Source organism: Carassius auratus, unplaced genomic scaffold (assembly GCF_003368295.1).
Source record: "Carassius auratus strain Wakin unplaced genomic scaffold, ASM336829v1 scaf_tig00041162, whole genome shotgun sequence".
NCBI classification, from domain to species: Eukaryota; Metazoa; Chordata; class Actinopteri; order Cypriniformes; family Cyprinidae; genus Carassius; species Carassius auratus.
In genome coordinates this window covers 37,501-52,500 of record NW_020526633.1, presented here as the reverse complement: position 1 = coordinate 52,500, position 15,000 = coordinate 37,501, and the positions used below count along the sequence as shown (strand labels likewise).

Here is a 15,000-nt window from a genome sequence, read left to right as displayed (position 1 = left end):
ATTCAGAGATCGGGCTATTGACTCTTTTTTTTTGCAAGATTATTATATAATTCATGAAAAATATCCAAAAAGTTTAAAGCACCTGGTATTCCCAGGCAGTCTCCCATCCATGTACTAACAAGGCCCAAACCTGCTAATATTCAGAGATCGGCCATTGACTCTTTTTTTTGCAAGATTATTATATAATTCATGAAAAATATCCACAAAGTTTAAAGCACCTGGTATTCCCAGGCAGTCTCCCATCCATGTACTAACCAGGCCCAAACCTGCTAATATTCAGAGAACGGCCATGTTTTGGCAAAATTGGTCTATACTTAGTGAAAATTTTCCAAAAAGCTTACAGCACCTGGTATTTCAAGGCGGTCTCCCATCCAAGTACTTACAATGCCCAAACCTGCTAATATGCAGAGATCGGCCATTGACTCTATGTTTTGGCAAAATTGTTCTATACTAAGTGAAAAATTTCCAAAAAGCTTACAGCACCTGTATTCCCAGGCGGTCTCCCATCCAAGTACTAACCAGGCCCAAACCTGCTTAGCTTCCGAGATCAGACGAGATCGGGCATAGCCAGGTTGGTATGGCCATAAGTGAAGACTGCTCCGAAGAGAGGGCTATTTAAAGTTCAGCCAATCTACTGGCCAGTACATTATATAAGTAGGAAAGAAAACCCAAAAGCTTAAAACGCCTGGTATTCCTAGGCAGTCTCTCATCCAAGTACTAACCAGACCTAAACCTGCTAAGATTCAGAGATCTGGCATTGACTCTTTTTTTTTTTTTTTTTTTTTTTGTTTGCAAGATTATTATATAATTCGTGAAAAATATCCAAAAAGTTTAAAGCACCTGGTATTCCCAGGCAGTCTCCCATCCATCTACTAACAAGGCCCAAACCTGCTAATATTCAGAGACCGGCCATTGACTCTTTTTTTTTTTGCAAGATTAATATATAATTCATGAAAAATATCCACAAAGTTTAAAGCACCTGGTATTCCCAGGCAGTCTCCCATCCATGTACTAACAAGGCCCAAACCTGCTAATATTCAGAGATCGGCCATTGACTCTATGTTTTGGCAAAATTGTTCTACACTAAGTGAAAAATTTCCAAAAAGTTTACAGCACCTGGTATTCCCAGGCGGTCTCCCATCCAAGTACTAACCAGGCCCAAACCTGCTTAGCTTCCGAGATCAGACGAGATCTGGCATAGCCAGGTTGGTACGGCCGTAAGCGAAGACTGCTCCGAAGAGAGGGCTATTTAAAGTTCAGCCAATCTACTGGCCAGTATATTTTATAAGTAGGAAAGAAAACCCAAAAGCTTAAAACGCCTGGTATTCCTAGGCGGTCTCTCATCCAAGTACTAACCAGACCTAAACCTGCTAAGATTCAGAGATCTGGCATTGACTCTTTTTTTTTTTTTTTTTTTTTTTTTTTTTGCAAGATTATTATATAATTCGTGAAAAATATCCAAAAAGTTTAAAGCACCTGGTATTCCCAGGCAGTCTCCCATCCATCTACTAACAAGGCCCAAACCTGCTAATATTCAGAGATCGGCCATTGACTCTTTTTTTTTTTGCAAGATAAATATATAATTAATGAAAAATATCCACAAAGTTTAAAGCACCTGGTATTCCCAGGCAGTCTCCCATCCATGTACTAACAAGGCCCAAACCTGCTAATATTCAGAGATCGGCCATTGACTCTTTTTTTTTTGCAAGATTAATATATAATTCATGAAAAATATCCACAAAGTTTAAAGCACCTGGTATTCCCAGGCAGTCTCCCATCCATGTACTAACAAGGCCCAAACCTGCTAATATTCAGAGATCGGCCATTGACTCTTTTTTTTGCAAGATTATTATATAATTCATGAAAAATATCCAAAAAGTTTAAAGCACCTGGTATTCCCAGGCAGTCTCCAATCCATGTACTAACAAGGCCCAAACCTCCTAATATTCAGAGATCGGCCATTGACTCTTTTTTTTTTTTGCAAGATTATTATATAATTCATGAAAAATATCCACAAAGTTTAAAGCACCTGGTATTCCCAGGCAGTCTCCCATCCATGTACTAACAAGGCCCAAACCTGCTAATATGCAGAGATCGGCCATTGACTCTATGTTTTGGCAAAATTGTTCTATACTAAGTGAAAAATATCCAAATAGCTTACAGCACCTGGTGTTCCCAGGCGGTCTCCCATCCAAGTACTAACCAGGCCCAAACCTGCTTAGCTTCCGAGATCAGACGAGATAAGGCATAGCCAGGTTGGTATGGCCGTAAGCGAAGACTGCTCCGAAGAGAGGGCTATTTAAAGTTCAGCCAATCTACTGGCCAGTACATTATATAAGTAGGAAAGAAAACCCAAAAGCTTAAAACGCCTGGTATTCCTAGGCGGTCTCTCATCCAAGTACTAACCAGACCTAAACCTGCTAAGATTCAGAGATCTGGCATTGACTCTTTTTTTTTGTTTTTTTTTTTTTGTTTGCAAGATTATTATATAATTCGTGAAAAATATCCAAAAAGTTTAAAGCACCTGGTATTCCCAGGCAGTCTCCCATCCATGTACTAACAAGGCCCAAACCTGCTAATATTCAGAGATCGGCCATTGACTCTTTTTTTTTGCAAGATTATTATATAATTCATGAAAAATATCCACAAAGTTTAAAGCACCTGGTATTCCCAGGCAGTCTCCCATCCATGTACTAACCAGGCCCAAACCTGCTAATATTCAGAGATCGGCCATGTTTTGGCAAAATTGTTCTATACTAAGTGAAAATTTTCCAAAAAGCTTACAGCACCTGGTATTTCAAGGCGGTCTCCCATCCAAGTACTAACCAGACCTAAACCTGCTAATATGCAGAGATCGGGCATTGACTCTTTTTTTTTTTGCAAGATTATTATATAATTCGTGAAAAATATCCAAAAAGTTTAAAGCACCTGGTATTCCCAGACAGTCTCCCATCCATGTACTAACAAGGCCCAAACCTGCTAATATTCAGAGATCGGCTATTGACTCTTTTTTTTTGCAAGATTATTATATAATTTGTGAAAAATATCCAAAAAGTTTAAAGCACCTGGTATTCCCAGGCAGTCTCCCATCCATGTACTTACAAGGCCCAAACCTGCTAATATGCAGAGATCGGCCATTGACTCTATGTTTTGGCAAAATTGTTCTATACTAAGTGAAAAATTTCCAAAAAGCTTACAGCACCTGGTATTCCCAGGCGGTCTCCCATCCAAGTACTAACCAGGCCCAAACCTGCTTAGCTTCCGAGATCAGACGAGATCGGGCATAGCCAGGTTGGTATGGCCGTAAGCGAAGACTGCTCCGAAGAGAGGGCTATTTAAAGTTCAGCCAATCTACTGGCCAGTACATTATATAAGTAGGAAAGAAAACCCAAAAGCTTAAAACGCCTGGTATTCCTAGGCGGTCTCTCATCCAAGTACTAACCAGACCTAAACCTGCTAAGATTCAGAGATCTGGCATTGACTCTTTTTTTTTTTTGTTTTTTTTTTGTTTGCAAGATTATTATATAATTCGTGAAAAATATCCACAAAGTTTAAAGCACCTGGTATTCCCAGGCAGTCTCCCATCCATGTACTAACCAGGCCCAAACCTGCTAATATTCAGAGATCGGCCATGTTTTGGCAAAATTGTTCTATACTAAGTGAAAATTTTCCAAAAAGCTTACAGCACCTGGTATTTCGAGACGGTCTCCCATCCAAGAACTAACCAGACCTAAACCTGCTAATATGCAGAGATCTTGCATTGACTCTTTTTTTTTGCAAGATTATTTATATAATTCGTGAAAAATATCCATGAAGTTTAAAGCACCTGGTATTCCCAGGCAGTCTCCCATCCATGTACTAACCAGGCCCAAACCTGCTAATATTCAGAGATCGGCCATGTTTTGGCAAAATTGTTCTATACTAAGTGAAAATTTTCCAAAAAGCTTACAGCACCTGGTATTTCGAGACGGTCTCCCATCCAAGAACTAACCAGACCTAAACCTGCTAATATGCAGAGATCTTGCATTGACTCTTTTTTTTTGCAAGATTATTTATATAATTCGTGAAAAATATCCATGAAGTTTAAAGCACCTGGTATTCCCAGGCAGTCTCCCATCCATGTACTAACAAGGCCCAAACCTGCTAATATGCAGAGATCGGCCATTGACTCTATGTTTTGGCAAAATTGTTCTACACTAAGTGAAAAATTTCCAAAAAGTTTACAGCACCTGGTATTCCCAGGCGGTCTCCCATCCAAGTACTAACCAGGCCCAAACCTGCTTAGCTTCCGAGATCAGACGAGATCTGGCATAGCCAGGTTGGTACGGCCGTAAGCGAAGACTGCTCCGAAGAGAGGGCTATTTAAAGTTCAGCCAATCTACTGGCCAGTATATTTTATAAGTAGGAAAGAAAACCCAAAAGCTTAAAACGCCTGGTATTCCTAGGCGGTCTCTCATCCAAGTACTAACCAGACCTAAACCTGCTAAGATTCAGAGATCTGGCATTGACTCTTTTTTTTTTTTTTTTTTTTTTTTGTTTGCAAGATTATTATATAATTCGTGAAAAATATCCAAAAAGTTTAAAGCACCTGGTATTCCCAGGCAGTCTCCCATCCATCTACTAACAAGGCCCAAACCTGCTAATATTCAGAGATCGGCCATTGACTCTTTTTTTTTTTGCAAGATTAATATATAATTAATGAAAAATATCCACAAAGTTTAAAGCACCTGGTATTCCCAGGCAGTCTCCCATCCATGTACTAACAAGGCCCAAACCTGTTAATATTCAGAGATCGGCCATTGACTCTTTTTTTTTTTGCAAGATTAATATATAATTCATGAAAAATATCCACAAAGTTTAAAGCACCTGGTATTCCCAGGCAGTCTCCCATCCATGTACTAACAAGGCCCAAACCTGCTAATATTCAGATATCGGCCATTGACTCTTTTTTTTGCAAGATTATTATATAATTAATGAAAAATATCCAAAAAGTTTAAAGCACCTGGTATTCCCAGGCAGTCTCCAATCCATGTACTAACAAGGCCCAAACCTCCTAATATTCAGAGATCGGCCATTGACTCTTTTTTTTTGTAAGATTATTATATAATTCATGAAAAATATCCACAAAGTTTAAAGCACCTGGTATTCCCAGGCAGTCTCCCATCCATGTACTAACAAGGCCCAAACCTGCTAATATGCAGAGATCGGCCATTGACTCTATGTTTTGGCAAAATTGTTCTATACTAAGTGAAAAATATCCAAATAGCTTACAGCACCTGGTGTTCCCAGGCGGTCTCCCATCCAAGTACTAACCAGGCCCAAACCTGCTTAGCTTCCGAGATCAGACGAGATAAGGCATAGCCAGGTTGGTATGGCCGTAAGCGAAGACTGCTCCGAAGAGAGGGCTATTTAAAGTTCAGCCAATCTACTGGCCAGTACATTATATAAGTAGGAAAGAAAACCCAAAAGCTTAAAACGCCTGGTATTCCTAGGCGGTCTCTCATCCAAGTACTAACCAGACCTAAACCTGCTAAGATTCAGAGATCTGGCATTGACTCTTTTTTTTTGTTTGTTTTTTTTGTTTGCAAGATTATTATATAATTCGTGAAAAATATCCAAAAAGTTTAAAGCACCTGGTATTCCCAGGCAGTCTCCCATCCATGTACTAACAAGGCCCAAACCTGCTAATATTCAGAGATCGGCCATTGACTCTTTTTTTTTTGCAAGATTATTATATAATTCATGAAAAATATCCACAAAGTTTAAAGCACCTGGTATTCCCAGGCAGTCTCCCATCCATGTACTAACCAGGCCCAAACCTGCTAATATTCAGAGATCGGCCATGTTTTGGCAAAATTGTTCTATACTAAGTGAAAATTTTCCAAAAAGCTTACAGCACCTGGTATTTCAAGGCGGTCTCCCATCCAAGTACTAACCAGACCTAAACCTGCTAATATGCAGAGATCGGGCATTGACTCTTTTTTTTTTGCAAGATTATTATATAATTCGTGAAAAATATAAAAAAGTTTAAAGCACCTGGTATTCCCAGACAGTCTCCCATCCATGTACTAACAAGGCCCAAACCTGCTAATATTCAGAGATCGGCTATTGACTCTTTTTTTTTGCAAGATTATTATATAATTTGTGAAAAATATCCAAAAAGTTTAAAGCACCTGGTATTCCCAGGCAGTATCCCATCCATGTACTAACAAGGCCCAAACCTGCTAATATTCAGAGATCGGCTATTGACTCTTTTTTTGCAAGATTATTATATAATTTGTGAAAAATATCCAAAAAGTTTAAAGCACCTGGAATTCCCAGGCAGTCTCCCATCCATGTACTTACAAGGCCCAAACCTGCTAATATGCAGAGATCGGCCATTGACTCTATGTTTTGGCAAAATTGTTCTATACTAAGTGAAAAATTTCCAAAAAGCTTACAGCACCTGGTATTCCCAGGCGGTCTCCCATCCAAGTACTAACCAGGCCCAAACCTGCTTAGCTTCCGAGATCAGACGAGATCGGGCATAGCCAGGTTGGTATGGCCGTAAGCGAAGACTGCTCCGAAGAGAGGGCTATTTAAAGTTCAGCCAATCTACTGGCCAGTACATTATATAAGTAGGAAAGAAAACCCAAAAGCTTAAAACGCCTGGTATTCCTAGGCGGTCTCTCATCCAAGTACTAACCAGACCTAAACCTGCTAAGATTCAGAGATCTGGCATTGACTCTTTTTTTTTTTTTTTTTTTTTTTTGTTTGCAAGATTATTATATAATTCGTGAAAAATATCCACAAAGTTTAAAGCACCTGGTATTCCCAGGCAGTCTCCCATCCATGTACTAACCAGGCCCAAACCTGCTAATATTCAGAGATCGGCCATGTTTTGGCAAAATTGTTCTATACTAAGTGAAAATTTTCCAAAAAGCTTACAGCACCTGGTATTTCGAGACGGTCTCCCATCCAAGAACTAACCAGACCTAAACCTGCTAATATGCAGAGATCTTGCATTGACTCTTTTTTTTTGCAAGATTATTTATATAATTCGTGAAAAATATCCATGAAGTTTAAAGCACCTGGTATTCCCAGGCAGTCTCCCATCCATGTGCTAACCAGGCCCAAACCTGCTAATATGCAGAGATCGGCCATTGACTCTATGTTTTGGCAAAATTGTTCTATACTAAGTGAAAAATATCCAAATAGCTTACAGCACCTGGTATTCCCAGGCGGTCTCCCATCCAAGTACTAACCAGGCCCAAACCTGCTTAGCTTCCGAGATCAGACGAGATAAGGCATAGCCAGGTTGGTATGGCCGTAAGCGAAGACTGCTCCGAAGAGAGGGCTATTTAAAGTTCAGCCAATCTACTGGCCAGTACATTATATAAGTAGGAAAGAAAACCCAAAAGCTTAAAACGCCTGGTATTCCTAGGCGGTCTCTCATCCAAGTACTAACCAGACCTAAACCTGCTAAGATTCAGAGATCTGGCATTGACTCTTTTTTTTTTTTTTTTTTTTTTTGCAAGATTATTATATAATTCGTGAAAAATATCCAAAAAGTTTAAAGCACCTGGTATTCCCAGGCAGTCTCCCATCCATGTACTAACAAGGCCCAAACCTGCTAATATTCAGAGATCGGCCATTGACTCTTTTTTTTTTGCAAGATTATTATATAATTCATGAAAAATATCCACAAAGTTTAAAGCACCTGGTATTCCCAGGCAGTCTCCCATCCATGTACTAACCAGGCCCAAACCTGCTAATATTCAGAGATCGGCCATGTTTTGGCAAAATTGTTCTATACTAAGTGAAAATTTTCCAAAAAGCTTACAGCACCTGGTATTTCGAGACGGTCTCCCATCCAAGAACTAACCAGACCTAAACCTGCTAATATGCAGAGATCTTGTAAACATGTATGTTAGACCCTATACCATCTAAGCTCTTAAAAGAGGTGCTTCCAGAAGTCATAGGTCCTCTTCTGACTATTATTAATTCCTCATTGTTATTAGGACATGTCCCCAAAACCTTCAAACTGGCTGTTATTAAGCCTCTCATAAAAAAGCCACAACTTGACCCCAGAGAACTAGTTAATTATAGACCAATCTCGAATCTCCCTTTTCTGTCCAAGATACTAGAAAAGGTGGTATCCTCACAATTATATTCCTTCTTAGAGAAAAATGGTATATGTGAGGATTTCCAGTCAGGATTTAGACCGTATCATAGTACTGAAACTGCTCTCCTTAGAGTTACAAATGATCTGCTCTTATCATCTGATCGTGGGTGTATCTCTCTATTAGTTTTATTGGATCTTAGTGCTGCGTTTGACACAATTGACCACAACATTCTTTTGCATAGACTTGAACACTTTGTTGGCATCAGTGGAAGTGCATTAGCATGGTTTAAATCGTACTTATATGACCGCCATCAGTTCGTAGCAGTGAATGAAGATGTATCATATCGATCACAAGTGCAGTATGGAGTACCTCAAGGCTCAGTTCTAGGGCCGCTACTCTTCACGCTTTATATGTTACCCTTGGGAGATATCATCAGGAAACATGGTGTTAGCTTTCACTGTTATGCTGATGATACGCAGCTCTATATTTCCTCGCAGCCCGGTGAAACACACCAATTTGAAAAACTAATGGAATGCATAGTCGATATAAAAAGTTGGATGACGAGTAATTTCTTACTGCTAAATTCAGAAAAAACAGAGGTGTTAATCATAGGGCCTAAAAACTCTACTTGTAATAACCTAGAACACTGTCTAAGACTTGATGGTTGCTCTGTCAATTTTTCGTCATCAGTTAGGAACCTAGGTGTGCTACTTGATCGCAATCTTTCCTTAGAAAGCCACGTTTCTAGCATTTGTAAAACTGCATTTTTCCATCTCAAAAATATATCTAAATTACGGCCTATGCTCTCAATGTCAAATGCAGAAATGTTAATCCATGCATTTATGACTTCAAGGTTAGACTACTGTAATGCTTTATTGGGTGGTTGTTCTGCACGCTTGGTAAACAAACTACAGCTAGTCCAAAATGCAGCAGCAAGAGTTCTTACTAGAACCAGGAAGTATGACCATATTAGCCCGGTCCTGTCCACACTGCACTGGCTCCCTATCAAACATCGTATAGATTTTAAAATATTGCTTATTACTTATAAAGCCCTGAATGGTTTAGCACCTCAGTATTTGAATGAGCTCCTTTTACATTATACTCCTCTACGTCCGCTACGTTCTCAAAACTCAGGCAATTTGATAATACCTAGAATATCAAAATCAACTGCGGGCGGCAGATCCTTTTCCTATTTGGCGCCTAAACTCTGGAATAACCTACCTAATATTGTTCGGGAGGCAGACACACTCTTGCAGTTTAAATCTAGATTAAAGACCCATCTCTTTAACCTGGCATACACATAACATACTAATATGCTTTTAATATCCAAATCCGTTAAAGGATTTTTAGGCTGCATTAATTAGGTAAACTGGAACCGGAACACTTCACATAACACCGTACTTTCTACATCATTAGAAGAATGGCATCTACGCTAATATTTGTCTGTTTCTCTCTTGTTCCGAGGTCACCGTGGCCACCAGATCCAGTCTGTGTCCAGATCAGAGGGTCACTGCAGTCACCCGGATCCAGTACGTATCCAGACCAGATGGTGGATCAGCACCTAGAAAGGACCTCTACTGCCCTGAAAGACAGCGGAGACCAGGACAACTAGAGCCCCAGATACAGATCCCCTGTAAAGACCTTGTCTCAGAGGAGCACCAGGACAAGACCACAGGAAACAGATGATTCTTCTGCACAATCTGACTTTGCTGCAGCCTGGAATTGAACTACTGGTTTCGTCTGGTCAGAGGAGAACTGGCCCCCCAACTGAGCCTGGTTTCTCCCAAGGTTTTTTTCTCCATTCTGTCACCGATGGAGTTTCGGTTCCTTGCCGCTGTCGCCTCTGGCTTGCTTAGTTGGGGTCACTTCATCTACAGCGATATCGTTGACTTGATTGCAAATTAAAACAGACACTATTTCAACTGAACAGAGATGACATCAATTAATTCAATGATGAACTGCCTTTAACTATCATTTTGCATTATTGAGACACTGTTTTCCAAATGAATGTTGTTCAGTGCTTTGGCGCAATGTATTTTGTTTAAAGCACTATATAAATAAAGGTGATTGATTGATTGATCTTGCATTGACTCTTTTTTTTTGCAAGATTATTTATATAATTCGTGAAAAATATCCATGAAGTTTAAAGCACCTGGTATTCCCAGGCAGTCTCCCATCCATGTACTAACAAGGCCCAAACCTGCTAATATTCAGAGATCGGCTATTGACTCTTTTTTTTGCAAGATTATTATATAATTCATGAAAAATATCCAAAAAGTTTAAAGCACCTGGTATTCCCAGGCAGTCTCCCATCCATGTACTAACAAGGCCCAAACCTGCTAATATTCAGAGATCGGCCATTGACTCTTTTTTTGCAAGATTATTATATAATTCATGAAAAATATCCACAAAGTTTAAAGCACCTGGTATTCCCAGGCAGTCTCCCATCCATGTACTAACCAGGCCCAAACCTGCTAATATTCAGAGAACGGCCATGTTTTGGCAAAATTGGTCTATACTTAGTGAAAATTTTCCAAAAAGCTTACAGCACCTGGTATTTCAAGGCGGTCTCCCATCCAAGTACTTACAATGCCCAAACCTGCTAATATGCAGAGATCGGCCATTGACTCTATGTTTTGGCAAAATTGTTCTATACTAAGTGAAAAATTTCCAAAAAGCTTACAGCACCTGGTATTCCCAGGCGGTCTCCCATCCAAGTACTAACCAGGCCCAAACCTGCTTAGCTTCCGAGATCAGACGAGATCGGGCATAGCCAGGTTGGTATGGCCATAAGTGAAGACTGCTCCGAAGAGAGGGCTATTTAAAGTTCAGCCAATCTACTGGCCAGTACATTATATAAGTAGGAAAGAAAACCCAAAAGCTTAAAACGCCTGGTATTCCTAGGCAGTCTCTCATCCAAGTACTAACCAGACCTAAACCTGCTAAGATTCAGAGATCTGGCATTGACTCTTTTTTTTGTTTTTTTTTTTTTTTGTTTGCAAGATTATTATATAATTCGTGAAAAATATCCAAAAAGTTTAAAGCACCTGGTATTCCCAGGCAGTCTCCCATCCATCTACTAACAAGGCCCAAACCTGCTAATATTCAGAGACCGGCCATTGACTCTTTTTTTTTTTGCAAGATTAATATATAATTCATGAAAAATATCCACAAAGTTTAAAGCACCTGGTATTCCCAGGCAGTCTCCCATCCATGTACTAACAAGGCCCAAACCTGCTAATATTCAGAGATCGGCCATTGACTCTATGTTTTGGCAAAATTGTTCTACACTAAGTGAAAAATTTCCAAAAAGTTTACAGCACCTGGTATTCCCAGGCGGTCTCCCATCCAAGTACTAACCAGGCCCAAACCTGCTTAGCTTCCGAGATCAGACGAGATCTGGCATAGCCAGGTTGGTACGGCCGTAAGCGAAGACTGCTCCGAAGAGAGGGCTATTTAAAGTTCAGCCAATCTACTGGCCAGTATATTTTATAAGTAGGAAAGAAAACCCAAAAGCTTAAAACGCCTGGTATTCCTAGGCGGTCTCTCATCCAAGTACTAACCAGACCTAAACCTGCTAAGATTCAGAGATCTGGCATTAACTCTTTTTTTTTTTTTTTTTTTTTTTTTTTTTGCAAGATTATTATATAATTCGTGAAAAATATCCAAAAAGTTTAAAGCACCTGGTATTCCCAGGCAGTCTCCCATCCATCTACTAACAAGGCCCAAACCTGCTAATATTCAGAGATCGGCCATTGACTCTTTTTTTTTTTGCAAGATTAATATATAATTAATGAAAAATATCCACAAAGTTTAAAGCACCTGGTATTCCCAGGCAGTCTCCCATCCATGTACTAACAAGGCCCAAACCTGCTAATATTCAGAGATCGGCCATTGACTCTTTTTTTTTTGCAAGATTAATATATAATTCATGAAAAATATCCACAAAGTTTAAAGCACCTGGTATTCCCAGGCAGTCTCCCATCCATGTACTAACAAGGCCCAAACCTGCTAATATTCAGAGATCGGCCATTGACTCTTTTTTTTGCAAGATTATTATATAATTCATGAAAAATATCCAAAAAGTTTAAAGCACCTGGTATTCCCAGGCAGTCTCCAATCCATGTAATAACAAGGCCCAAACCTCCTAATATTCAGAGATCGGCCATTGACTCTTTTTTTTTTTTGCAAGATTATTATATAATTCATGAAAAATATCCACAAAGTTTAAAGCACCTGGTATTCCCAGGCAGTCTCCCATCCATGTACTAACAAGGCCCAAACCTGCTAATATGCAGAGATCGGCCATTGACTCTATGTTTTGGCAAAATTGTTCTATACTAAGTGAAAAATATCCAAATAGCTTACAGCACCTGGTGTTCCCAGGCGGTCTCCCATCCAAGTACTAACCAGGCCCAAACCTGCTTAGCTTCCGAGATCAGACGAGATAAGGCATAGCCAGGTTGGTATGGCCGTAAGCGAAGACTGCTCCGAAGAGAGGGCTATTTAAAGTTCAGCCAATCTACTGGCCAGTACATTATATAAGTAGGAAAGAAAACCCAAAAGCTTAAAACGCCTGGTATTCCTAGGCGGTCTCTCATCCAAGTACTAACCAGACCTAAACCTGCTAAGATTCAGAGATCTGGCATTGACTCTTTTTTTTTGTTTTTTTTTTTTTGTTTGCAAGATTATTATATAATTCGTGAAAAATATCCAAAAAGTTTAAAGCACCTGGTATTCCCAGGCAGTCTCCCATCCATGTACTAACAAGGCCCAAACCTGCTAATATTCAGAGATCGGCCATTGACTCTTTTTTTTTGCAAGATTATTATATAATTCATGAAAAATATCCACAAAGTTTAAAGCACCTGGTATTCCCAGGCAGTCTCCCATCCATGTACTAACCAGGCCCAAACCTGCTAATATTCAGAGATCGGCCATGTTTTGGCAAAATTGTTCTATACTAAGTGAAAATTTTCCAAAAAGCTTACAGCACCTGGTATTTCAAGGCGGTCTCCCATCCAAGTACTAACCAGACCTAAACCTGCTAATATGCAGAGATCGGGCATTGACTCTTTTTTTTTTTGCAAGATTATTATATAATTCGTGAAAAATATCCAAAAAGTTTAAAGCACCTGGTATTCCCAGGCAGTCTCCCATCCATGTACTAACAAGGCCCAAACCTGCTAATATTCAGAGATCGGCCATTGACTCTTTTTTTTTTGCAAGATTATTATATAATTCATGAAAAATATCCACAAAGTTTAAAGCACCTGGTATTCCCAGGCAGTCTCCCATCCATGTACTAACCAGGCCCAAACCTGCTAATATTCAGAGATCGGCCATGTTTTGGCAAAATTGTTCTATACTAAGTGAAAATTTTCCAAAAAGCTTACAGCACCTGGTATTTCGAGACGGTCTCCCATCCAAGAACTAACCAGACCTAAACCTGCTAATATGCAGAGATCTTGTAAACATGTATGTTAGACCCTATACCATCTAAGCTCTTAAAAGAGGTGCTTCCAGAAGTCATAGGTCCTCTTCTGACTATTATTAATTCCTCATTGTTATTAGGACATGTCCCCAAAACCTTCAAACTGGCTGTTATTAAGCCTCTCATAAAAAAGCCACAACTTGACCCCAGAGAACTAGTTAATTATAGACCAATCTCGAATCTCCCTTTTCTGTCCAAGATACTAGAAAAGGTGGTATCCTCACAATTATATTCCTTCTTAGAGAAAAATGGTATATGTGAGGATTTCCAGTCAGGATTTAGACCGTATCATAGTACTGAAACTGCTCTCCTTAGAGTTACAAATGATCTGCTCTTATCATCTGATCGTGGGTGTATCTCTCTATTAGTTTTATTGGATCTTAGTGCTGCGTTTGACACAATTGACCACAACATTCTTTTGCATAGACTTGAACACTTTGTTGGCATCAGTGGAAGTGCATTAGCATGGTTTAAATCGTACTTATATGACCGCCATCAGTTCGTAGCAGTGAATGAAGATGTATCATATCGATCACAAGTGCAGTATGGAGTACCTCAAGGCTCAGTTCTAGGGCCGCTACTCTTCACGCTTTATATGTTACCCTTGGGAGATATCATCAGGAAACATGGTGTTAGCTTTCACTGTTATGCTGATGATACGCAGCTCTATATTTCCTCGCAGCCCGGTGAAACACACCAATTTGAAAAACTAATGGAATGCATAGTCGATATAAAAAGTTGGATGACGAGTAATTTCTTACTGCTAAATTCAGAAAAAACAGAGGTGTTAATCATAGGGCCTAAAAACTCTACTTGTAATAACCTAGAACACTGTCTAAGACTTGATGGTTGCTCTGTCAATTTTTCGTCATCAGTTAGGAACCTAGGTGTGCTACTTGATCGCAATCTTTCCTTAGAAAGCCACGTTTCTAGCATTTGTAAAACTGCATTTTTCCATCTCAAAAATATATCTAAATTACGGCCTATGCTCTCAATGTCAAATGCAGAAATGTTAATCCATGCATTTATGACTTCAAGGTTAGACTACTGTAATGCTTTATTGGGTGGTTGTTCTGCACGCTTGGTAAACAAACTACAGCTAGTCCAAAATGCAGCAGCAAGAGTTCTTACTAGAACCAGGAAGTATGACCATATTAGCCCGGTCCTGTCCACACTGCACTGGCTCCCTATCAAACATCGTATAGATTTTAAAATATTGCTTATTACTTATAAAGCCCTGAATGGTTTAGCACCTCAGTATTTGAATGAGCTCCTTTTACATTATACTCCTCTACGTCCGCTACGTTCTCAAAACTCAGGCAATTTGATAATACCTAGAATATCAAAATCAACTGCGGGCGGCAGATCCTTTTCCTATTTGGCGCCTAAACTCTGGAATAA

General features: G+C 39.5%; 11 non-coding genes across 11 annotated transcripts; all 11 read right to left on the bottom strand.

Annotated features, from left to right (window-relative positions):
- Positions 1-471: 471 nt before the first annotated feature.
- On the bottom strand, positions 472-589 carry LOC113085012 (5S ribosomal RNA). The gene has a single exon (XR_003283943.1). It is a non-coding gene; the product is annotated as a 5S ribosomal RNA (ribosomal RNA).
- Positions 590-1,104: 515 nt separating this feature from the next.
- Positions 1,105-1,223, bottom strand: LOC113085036 (5S ribosomal RNA). Its single transcript, XR_003283966.1, has one exon. It is a non-coding gene; the product is annotated as a 5S ribosomal RNA (ribosomal RNA).
- Positions 1,224-2,154: 931 nt separating this feature from the next.
- Positions 2,155-2,273, bottom strand: LOC113085028 (5S ribosomal RNA). The gene has a single exon (XR_003283959.1). It is a non-coding gene; the product is annotated as a 5S ribosomal RNA (ribosomal RNA).
- A 917-nt stretch (positions 2,274-3,190) lies between these two features.
- Positions 3,191-3,309, bottom strand: LOC113085006 (5S ribosomal RNA). Its single transcript, XR_003283937.1, has one exon. It is a non-coding gene; the product is annotated as a 5S ribosomal RNA (ribosomal RNA).
- Positions 3,310-4,217: 908 nt separating this feature from the next.
- On the bottom strand, positions 4,218-4,336 carry LOC113085035 (5S ribosomal RNA). Its single transcript, XR_003283965.1, has one exon. It is a non-coding gene; the product is annotated as a 5S ribosomal RNA (ribosomal RNA).
- Positions 4,337-5,264: 928 nt separating this feature from the next.
- LOC113085027 (5S ribosomal RNA) lies at positions 5,265-5,383 on the bottom strand. The gene has a single exon (XR_003283958.1). It is a non-coding gene; the product is annotated as a 5S ribosomal RNA (ribosomal RNA).
- Positions 5,384-6,433: 1,050 nt separating this feature from the next.
- On the bottom strand, positions 6,434-6,552 carry LOC113085005 (5S ribosomal RNA). Its single transcript, XR_003283936.1, has one exon. It is a non-coding gene; the product is annotated as a 5S ribosomal RNA (ribosomal RNA).
- A 643-nt stretch (positions 6,553-7,195) lies between these two features.
- Positions 7,196-7,314, bottom strand: LOC113085020 (5S ribosomal RNA). The gene has a single exon (XR_003283951.1). It is a non-coding gene; the product is annotated as a 5S ribosomal RNA (ribosomal RNA).
- Positions 7,315-10,781: 3,467 nt separating this feature from the next.
- Positions 10,782-10,900, bottom strand: LOC113085011 (5S ribosomal RNA). Its single transcript, XR_003283942.1, has one exon. It is a non-coding gene; the product is annotated as a 5S ribosomal RNA (ribosomal RNA).
- Positions 10,901-11,416: 516 nt separating this feature from the next.
- On the bottom strand, positions 11,417-11,535 carry LOC113085034 (5S ribosomal RNA). Its single transcript, XR_003283964.1, has one exon. It is a non-coding gene; the product is annotated as a 5S ribosomal RNA (ribosomal RNA).
- Positions 11,536-12,466: 931 nt separating this feature from the next.
- Positions 12,467-12,585, bottom strand: LOC113085026 (5S ribosomal RNA). Its single transcript, XR_003283957.1, has one exon. It is a non-coding gene; the product is annotated as a 5S ribosomal RNA (ribosomal RNA).
- Positions 12,586-15,000: the final 2,415 nt, after the last annotated feature.